The sequence below is a fragment of the Tauraco erythrolophus genome, chromosome 12 (genome assembly GCF_009769465.1).
Source record: "Tauraco erythrolophus isolate bTauEry1 chromosome 12, bTauEry1.pri, whole genome shotgun sequence".
In the NCBI taxonomy this organism is placed as follows: Eukaryota; Metazoa; Chordata; class Aves; order Musophagiformes; family Musophagidae; genus Tauraco; species Tauraco erythrolophus.
This window is the reverse complement of record NC_141476.1, coordinates 12,426,986-12,436,603: the sequence shown is the minus strand read 5'-3', so window position 1 is coordinate 12,436,603 and position 9,618 is coordinate 12,426,986. Positions and strand designations below refer to the sequence as shown.

The 9,618-nt window shown below is 46.7% G+C and overlaps 1 non-coding gene across 1 annotated transcript; it reads left to right on the top strand.

The window, feature by feature from the left end:
* Nucleotides 1-843: 843 nt before the first annotated feature.
* On the top strand, nucleotides 844-926 carry TRNAL-UAA (transfer RNA leucine (anticodon UAA)). The gene has a single exon. It is a non-coding gene; the product is annotated as a tRNA-Leu (tRNA).
* The last annotated feature ends 8,692 nt before the right edge of the window (nucleotides 927-9,618 follow it).

Sequence of the window (9,618 nt, the reverse complement as noted above, 5' to 3'; positions counted from 1 at the left end):
CCTGGGTAAGTGAGGTGGGAATTGCTCTCATCTTCAAGTAGGACGTGGCAAGGACAGCCTGGCCAAGAGTGTCTCCAGCAGACAGGATCCTCTGGTGAAAAGCCTGGCCAGATTTCTCTGTATGACAGCATCCCTATGTGACAGTGCTGGCCTGGGAAGAGTGAGGGTGGATTAAATCAGAGACAGAAATTATCAAGCTCCTGTGGCTTAAGGGCTAAAGACCTCCTGCACATAGGTACTTGAGGGCTGTAGGTTTGAATCTCATGTGATTCAACAGAGCTTTTCGTGGTGTGTTTTTTTTTTCTTTTCCTCAAATGGCAGAAAAAAAGCTGTACCTCACCCCAAAGGAAAAAGAAAGACTCTCCTGCCCCACTGCTTTTCCTAGCTAAATGTCCTAGTATAGTCCCAAATGTGGACTGGAGGGGGTGAGGATTGGGACCCGAGGTGCAGGGACAGTGCTTTAACTGTATGGCATGTCTGGCTGAGTGCTGTTGGGCTGTCAGAGCAGCTCTCTTCTGCCCAGGCACCTGGTGAGGTCAGGCTAAGACCCTCCAGAGATGCCCCTCCTGCGCCAGGGTCCCTGGTGGCATGTTCACTGGTGACTGTGGTCCTTGCACAAGCATCTAGTGTGGCACATAGGGGCTCTGCCATTCTCCATGACTCCAAGACCTGGTACCTCCTGATGAGATGTTCCACCAGTTTGCTGGGGACATAAGAGAAAGCAGTGAAGAGGGGAAGGTGCTGCTGGGCTTAGGAAGTGTCTCAAGTTGGGATCTTGAGAACTTGGTGAGGTGTGTGCCCTCCAGAGGAGGAGCCTGTGGGCCAGGGCAGAGCTTATAGTCCACCAGGATGGCCGAGTGGTGAAGGCGTTGGACTTAAGATCCAATGGGCACATGCCCGCGTGGGTTCGAACCCCACTTCTGGTAGGAGCCTCCTTTTTCTCTTGGTTCAATTCTCCCACCCCAGCTTTTAGAGCATCAGTTCAGAGCAGGGATGGGAGCTCTGTGCCCTGTGTCTGGAGAGCTGAGGCCGTTGGATGCCCCAGTGTAAGGACCCTGGTGGGACTGCCTCTCCCCTACCACCCAGGCTGAAAGTGTAGAGACATGAGCCAGTCTCTCTGGTACACAGGTTACGGATCTCATCTTTCATGCAGGGAGTGCTGAGATTGTGTTGGGCTTGAATCCCACACGCTCCGGAAATAGCAACTTGTTTTTCCCATGACAGAAATAGAAAAACCTGGCTACCCTGAAAGGGGAAGGAAAAAAAGGTGTTGAGCTCTAAACAGCTCGGGCAAGTCACAAGTGGAAGCCAGTGCAAAGAAGTGGGTTCAGGGAGATGGATCTGGGGTTTGTGGAGACTGCTCCTATAGCATCTCTGCTCCATGACCCCAGACCCATGGTGGGGCTCACCCAAAGCACAATTTGGCACTCTCCAGGGGGATTTGGCAGTGTCACCACCCTCTGGAGCGAGCCAGCGTGGCAGGAAGTGGTTTCTGACACTGCTGGTAAAATCTGGGAAATATATGAGGAACAGAACTGCTCCTCTGCTGCATAGTGTTGCTACGCTTTGGTCTGTCTTGGGTCAGTACCTACAAAGGCTCGGGAGACTTTTTGCTCCCTTCCTTGTGCGCATGGATGGGTAGCAAATATTTCCCTCATAAAGGGTGAGCTCGCTGGACCCATGGAGTTGCTGTCAGGCTTGCACTTGGCTGCTTTACTCCAGCCCGAGGCCAATCGGAATGTCCTACTGCTGGGACATGATTTGAAGTGATGGTGTTAATTTGGTTAATTAGGATTCCTGGGTAGCGTGAGCTTCTTGCAAATCAGCTTACCATTGTAGTATCACTGCAAAGAGTTATTTGCTGGTGCATGAGGTTATGTATGAATTTATGATTATGATGTAGGACCATTAATTTCATGTTTGTGGCAGATGATACAGCTCAATTAAAAGTTGCACATTGAGATCTTTGGCTCTCTCTGATATATGGCAATCAGACGGTGGCCTACAGGAAGGATTACAGGGCCTGTACAAGTGGCCATATAACAAATGGGGCAGGACCCAGAGGAGAGGACATGGGAGGAATTACTCTGTTCCTCTCGCATTTGATCAGTGCTGGGAGTGAAATTTTGTGCATATCCACTAGAGCTGTCTTGTTGCAACTAACCTCAGTCATTAAGCGATGCAAAGAATGACAAACGCATCTTTGAGAGTGTCCTGGGGGTCTAAGCAGCACTGCAGGTCAAGTCTTTTGCCTCTGATGGCTTGGAGTCAGGCTCCCTCCCTGGTTCATGTGTCAAAGGCACTGGTGGCCTTCACTGAGTTCAAAGCTGAATTCTCCTCATTTGAGCTTCTCTGCTGATCCATATTCTTACAAAGCTTGTGTCTTTTCCACCCCAGGGGTATGGGCTCTGGTCTGTTCCTAATCCCTCAAGGATGTTTATCCACTTTGCAAAACTACTGGGTAGACAGAGCATCATCTGAGGTCACCAGGAGCTGTATTAAGAGCCTTTGCATTGCACAGCCTGCCAGAGTCACACGAACGGCTGGGGCCAAGTGTTAATTTGACTCAGGACTGAGATCAAATGGCAGAGCTGTGTAAGAATGTGGGACTGGAGATCTGGGGACTGAAACAGCAACGAGTGCAGTGGCCGGGGTAGGTGAAGGCTCTGGAGGACCGATAAAAAAACTGCCTTCTACCAGGCCATAGCTTTCGTCCTTCTCACCTCGTATCCTCTAAGAATTTGACAGAGCTAAAAAGAGAAGCTTGTCCAATAGCCATTTCCATGTATCATATTTATTAAGATGGTTACTGCAGGTTAAATATCAATAGTTTATTACAAATATATTTATTATAGGCTAACTATGCAGTATGCACATCTGTTATGTTGTGGTTAAAAGTAAACCTCAGTGAAAGGTTTTTAATAATGAATTTGTGTTGAAGTAATGTACAATAAGTATCTTTGGCAATCTCACTCTCAATTTCACAAGACAGTTTTATGTTCAATAAATACGTAGAGGTTATTAAAAACATATTTATCAAAGATTAACAGTGATGAAATAGATACAAATCTAAGCTGTTGAGCTCAATACACACACTTATAATAATCAATTCTTGTATTAAAACACAATAACTGCCTTGTTTAATCTAAATTAAACGGGGTTTTGGGATCTTTGTAAGTGCCATCTTCTGTGGTGTGGTCCTGCTTGCAGATCTCAGATTAGATCCTGGGACCTTTGTACTTAAAATAAATCAAGTACTTCGGTAAAAGCAAAGCAGTCCTAGAATAACACAGGCTGTTTCAGGAACAGGGAACCAGAGCTTCAAAAGATGTAGGTCAAAGCCAGCCCACAGGCACTGGAGCAGCTAGCGTAGCTTGCCCCAGCACTGTATCCCTGAGAAATCCTCATATCCAGTCCAACCCACAGCTCATACCACCACCTTCAGCCACACCACTTACAGGACTGGGAGTCTGGAGCAGCCACTCTCAACTTCTTTAAAATCACAGATTCACCCGCGCTGTTTTGAATACAGAAACCTAATGCCTGTCTTATATCCCGTTGTTATCCAGCTCTTGGAGGCAGAGTACTAAAATGAGCTAACTATTTAGGAGGTAAACAAAATGTTATTGTTTTACTCTTGTAATGCTGTTATAATTGCCTGCTGGTGGGTAACGAGAGCTGGTACCTGCACTGCTGCCTGCACCTCTGCCTGCGTGTGCTGGGAGCTGTGCCCCGGACACTCGCTTTTTGTGACAAGTGTCACGGGCTGTCTGGGTGCCTTGTGGAGCATTGCTGGCTTTTGTACCGCAGGAGGACTCGGAGCCCTGCTGATGGCAGGCTGAGAGTATTGGAAACCCCACAAAGCATCTCCAGCTGGGCTGGATCCAGTGCCTCGTCCCAGAGTTTGGTAGTGGTTTTATCTCATCCTTGTGCTTTTATAGCAGTGGAGCTCAGTGCCAAATCGAGGTGAGGCTACAAATCAGAGGCACTCAAATTTAAGGGAGACTGCACACTGTGTGTCTAAAATATGGACTGTGCCATGACACAAGGGAGCTGTGTGGGTTGTTGACCCTGTCATGTATTGATGGGTATTTGTCTTTTGTGATGGTAGGATCTCAGAAAACTGTCCAAGAGGGGCAGACATCCCCCATGCTACTGCTCAGCGGTATCTATCTCAAATATATGGTGACTCTACATCTCCCAATTGTCTGTTGATTTCCTTCCTTTATTTGTTTAAAAACCAGGCTCAGGCACTGCCTTAAGGGATGCAACTTCTGCATTTTAGATGCTATTGAACAGTTCTGTAGGACGAGGTGTGTGCACAGGGCTGCCGAGGAAATCCTTCAAAGGCAGGGCAGAGACAAGGGATGACGAAGGCAGCTGAGCAGCCTTGAGGAGACAGAGGGACCTGTTGGAGAGATGATTATTGAGAAGTGGGGAATTTCTGGCCTGTATCAGCCACCTGTTCTCATATACCTCCTGTCTTGATATATGGAGATAGATATGTATGTGTGTGTGTATATATATCTGTTTCTCCTAGTATATGAGCCCCATCTGTGCTTGTAGCACCAGTACATGATGCAAGTGTCTGGCTTTGAGACATGCGTTTGGCTCAAAAGATGGCCCATGCAACCAAGGAAGATCTTTTTGTGCCTAGCTGGGTGAGGGCAGTGCTGCCTCCCTTGGATGTCATGGGGATCCATCGTTGCATTTTGGCAAGGTCTGGTCTGCATGACACGTCCAGTGACTACATATTGCCAGGAGCCCTTGACTTCACTTTTTATCCTACCTGGGGAAACGTGACCTGAAGAACTTAGAGGCTTTATGTGTCTCCAACGCAATCACACACTCCTCCATGGACATCAGAGCAGTTATATCCGTTTACACCCTGAGTGAGTTTGTCTCCTGTATGTGTTCCTCAGCTGAATCCCCCCTGAGGAGGATGCTTAGTTGGTAGGGGGGAGTTTTCCATCTTAGTAAAGGGCTGCAATTACAGAGGTGACCAGAGAAGAAAGACAAGCAGGCACGCGCCACTGCCTTTAATAGAAGGCAATGATTCTTCTGGGCTCCAGAGTAATACAGGAGATCTGGTTTTAATAAATTAACAGCCTACAAGTAACAATCTCAAGCAATTAAACTCTGGAATGAAGGCGAGCACCATGAAATGTATTCTGGAGCCAATAGGGGGGTGGCAAAGACAATCCCTGAGCAGTGGAGAAGGCAAAAACATAATAAAAATGTTCCAGAGAGAGTGGGAGAGCTCTGCTCCCCTTCTGCTTTCTATTGTGCATGCATGTGGACATCTCATCTTGCTCCCCATCACCCCTCCTTCCGCCACTGGCTCCTCGGGACCTGATTTGGAGCCTCCCTGAGCTCATCCAAGTCACCATCATCGCCGTCACCCTTGTGCCTGCTCTCACCCATGTAGGTAAGGAAATCTCCACGGTGAGGAGGGGATAGATGGTGGGAGATATGGAAAGTAGCTGGGAGCTTGAGAATAGCTGAGAGCTGAGGAGGGGAACAAATAAATACAGAATAAAACTGCTAAGCTCCCTGTCTTACATTAATAGCCTGTATGGAATCCTCTTTGCCATAGAATTCAATTTATTTCCATTTAAAGGCTGTTCTTCTCAATCAATGCAGCTAATAAATAGCTGCTGATGTCCATGACCCCCGGGCTGGGGGAAGAATTTATCTTCTGAGCCAATTAAAGGAATTGAACAATTCCTTTTAATAACACTATGGGATTTTAATACAAGAGAAAAACCTCCAACAGGAGAGGGAAAGAAATCCTCCCCTGAGCCTTGCGGAGAAGGGTCAGGCAGGCTCTGCCAGGGTCAGGATGAGATGCTTTAACTTGTCTCGTGAAGCTGGTAGGGAAAATATAGTGTTCCCTGTGAAAGCACAGGAATGTTTTTCTTTTCTGATGTCTTGAAAAAAGTTCCAAAAATCAAAAAAATGTTTCCAGAGCTGTGAAGGATTTGGAGGGATTAGTGAGCCCCTGTGGCGTGGTGGGAAAGATGGCCAGGCCAGCTGTGATGCCTCTTGTGCTGCTGCGATGGGCAGGATGTCCCTCCAGGATTGGGGATTCATCCCTGTGGGCACAGGGCAGCAGAGCCTTTCACCTTGGTCACTTCCACACTCACGAGGGTAAGGCAGGGCTGGCGTCTCCATGGCTTTTTTTTCTGAGAATCCCATCACTTTTTTTTTTAGCAATGAAAATCCTCGCTGATCTGCTTGAGCCCTTGTGGAGGGACGGGAAGCATCCTATGAGACCTGTGGGTTCCCATAGCTGGTATCAGAGCCAGTGCTCGGTCAAGAGAGCGTTCGTGCCTTGGAAGACAGACAGGTGCAAAGGAGGTGGCGAGGGAAGCAGAACGGATACCTATTGAGTTTTCACAAAGCTACATAACCCCAAATGGCAGTGGGTCTTCACCACTCCATCACTCTCCTGTCAATGAAATCTCATGACTCCTGTTGGCATCGGATGAGAGCATCTGTCAAACACACAAGTCTCCTTCGAGCACTCCTGTGCTGTAGGGAAGTCTCTTATCTCCATTTTACAGATGGCAAGCAGAAGCACAGAGAGGTTAATTGACTCGCCCAAAGTCAGCACAGGAGGTCTATAAGTGATGCCAGTTCCCTTGAATCCTTGTCTTCTGGCTTAATCATAACGCCATCCATCTTCATCCTCTTCCCTCTCAGGATTCTCCAGCAACTGTGATAGCTCAGGCACTCGTGTTGGCAAACTGCACATGGAGACAGTGCTGGGAGCTGGGCATTTCCAGCATGGTTTGTCAGCCTCATTTCCCAAGAGGACATCAACTTTGACCTTGAAAGCATGGGCTTTTTTTAAACTCTCCTCTAGTTTCCTTTAGAAGCAAGGAGAGAAACGTGCCTGAGCATGAGGAAGAGCTTTCACTCTTTAGGGAGGCATTTCAGAGATGCTGAGGCAAAAGGACATTTCATCTCTGCTTTGATAGAGAAAGGACATCTTTCCCGGGTTTTAATGCACCAGCCCCATCAAACTGATAAGCAGATTGAACCCACAGGAAGAAAACAAACAGCGACCTTTATTTTCAAGTGATGACCTGGTAACAGATCCCTGCAGGGCTCTGGAGATTTGTCCTTGACGGCCATTCTCTCATCTGTGAGAGCAAGTCTATGCGTGCAGGGCCATTGAGAGATACGGCAAGACGTGAACGTTTCCATCACAACGTCTCTTGTTTCAGAAGTGTGAATGGGAGCAGCGGAGAGTCCTAGGTGAGCCGTTGATGAACATGGAGCACGCGTCACGTTCCCTCTGAGACTGGAAGGAAAGCACAACTGTAAATCCGCCTCCTTCAATTTGCAGGCTTTCTGCAACATCTCTTTTCTTTCTTCTAGCTCTCTCATTTTCATTTTTTATTAATTACCGAGTGACAATTTTCCCAGAGGATTCTATTTTCCATTAATTATTAGGAGAACTACAGGGGGAACGTTGAGCTGTTGGAGAGTTCACTTTGAGAACATCAGGTGGGAACATTTCCTTATGCCTACATGTGTATCTTTTTGACATTCTCCTTGCACAGGAGGCTAAATGACATGCCTTGGATGCAGAAGAACTTTTTTATTGCAGCATAGCATGCTGAGTAAGGAAACTTTATTTAAAAGCCGGTTTGTTCGCCCTGGAGACTAACATACTACTCAGCCAGAATCGATCAGCGTGCTCTGTGTATGATTTATTATCATGTCCCATATGTCAGAGAACTCACAAACAGAAACCAGTGTCAGTGTAGGACTGTGCTGCACTTGTGCCACTGTTTTCTACTGCTGAAGGTGTAGATATGGCAAGAGAAGGAATAATGCTGGCCTGAAACCTCAGGTCCAGATGGTGACTGTCCCGAGCACAGATTAATAATGGAAGCCATGGCTTTTATAGTTGTATCATCTACAGTCCCTGCAGTATGCTGAGATTCATGGGAATGTCTTGAAAGAAACAGTCAGGAAGCTCAGTGTTAAAACTGAAAGCTCCTTGGTGTGAGGTGTCTGTTGGAGCACCATTTGCGTTCAACTTCTATTTGAAAGAATAGAAGCTGATATCTTTATGATGTTGATCTGTGAAGCTGCTTCTGCAGCTTATCGAATACCATTATTTCTAGGATGTCTGGTATTTAACTGCTTCTGTGTAATTAGAAGGTTGTCCTCCATTCACGAATTGGTCTTTGTAACAAGCCAAGAAGAGCCAGAATTTCTTCCAGAAAATCCTGACCAGGCTTGTGCAGGGTCCTACAAATGCTGGTAGGAGATTTCAGTGAACACAGCCCCAAAAGCTGCGTGGGGACAGGGAGCAGAGCCCAGCATCACCTGCTCCTTTCAGAAGCTGAATGAAAAACAGTGCAGATACAGTGGGTTTCTGGGCTTTCATCTAAGACTTTAAGTTTCATCAATGGTTGGTACCTGCCTTCCCAACCTAACCCCATCCTCCAGCCTGCACTTGACTTTCTGCACAGGACATCCCTGCTCAAACTCGTTACAAGTGCATCTGTAATGACTCCTCCTAAAGGGCTCTGTTCAGGTGTTGCACGATGGTACCACTTTATTACACGTCAACTCCCATGCTGTTTTACAACATTGTTTCTATGGTTACTCACCACCCTTCATAACCCACGGAGCCCGTAAAGAGGCTGGATTGCATTTCACAGCAGCAAGAGCTGTCATGTACAGTGATGGGCTCCATACCTGATGAAGAGTGAAGCGCTAACCCATGGTCGGGTCCCACTTGTGAAGCTGCTGCCCTGGGAGCTGCTCCTTGTGCAGGGAAGCGCCGGGGGTCGGAGGTGGGCGAAGGGGAAAGATCTTGTCATGCCTCAGGTAATTGTCATGCTGCTCCCAACCACCCACCTTCTCACTTTCGTGTCAACAACCAACTTGGATCTGCCAGCTGTTGGAGTTCGTTGCAAGGGTGGAACAGGGAGGAGTGACTATGGCAATAAGAGATTTTATTGCTAAGAAACACCCCATAATGGCTAACATGGACCTATTTGGCTTCAAAGGTTTTCTGGAATGAAGCTACAAGTATGGTATATAATTGGATTCGGCCCTAAAGCACCTTTTTCTTCCCAGAATAATGGGTTGAATGCATTTCTATTTCATGTTCTGGGGTGGCTTGTTTTAATGGTGCCTCAGGGGTGAAACAAGGATATTCTGAGAAATTTTTTAAGGAAAGACCTTAAGGATTTGATCTGGACAACATGACCACTATGGAGAATGAAATTTTATGGGAATGATTATTTGACACAATGCTTGATAGTGCTTAACTGTCTGTCTAGTTGGACCAGATTATGCCCACAAATCCGTTACTGTAATTTGATATTTGGTTGCTATTAAACCTGCCAAATATGTGTATGTGCAAGAATGCTATCCAAACTAATGGAGACAACTCACAAAAAGGAGAGTTTTGGAAGGTCTCAAAGAGAAGCAGATTAAAACCTTATTTCCCTGGGAGAAGATTGGCTTTTATTGTAAAAATAATTAAAAAAATCAAGCTCCCTCCACCAAAAAGCATTCATCCGGAACCACAAGGTGTTTTCAGCGAACACCCTCCCCCTTCAACTATATCAGAAATTAACAGTTTTG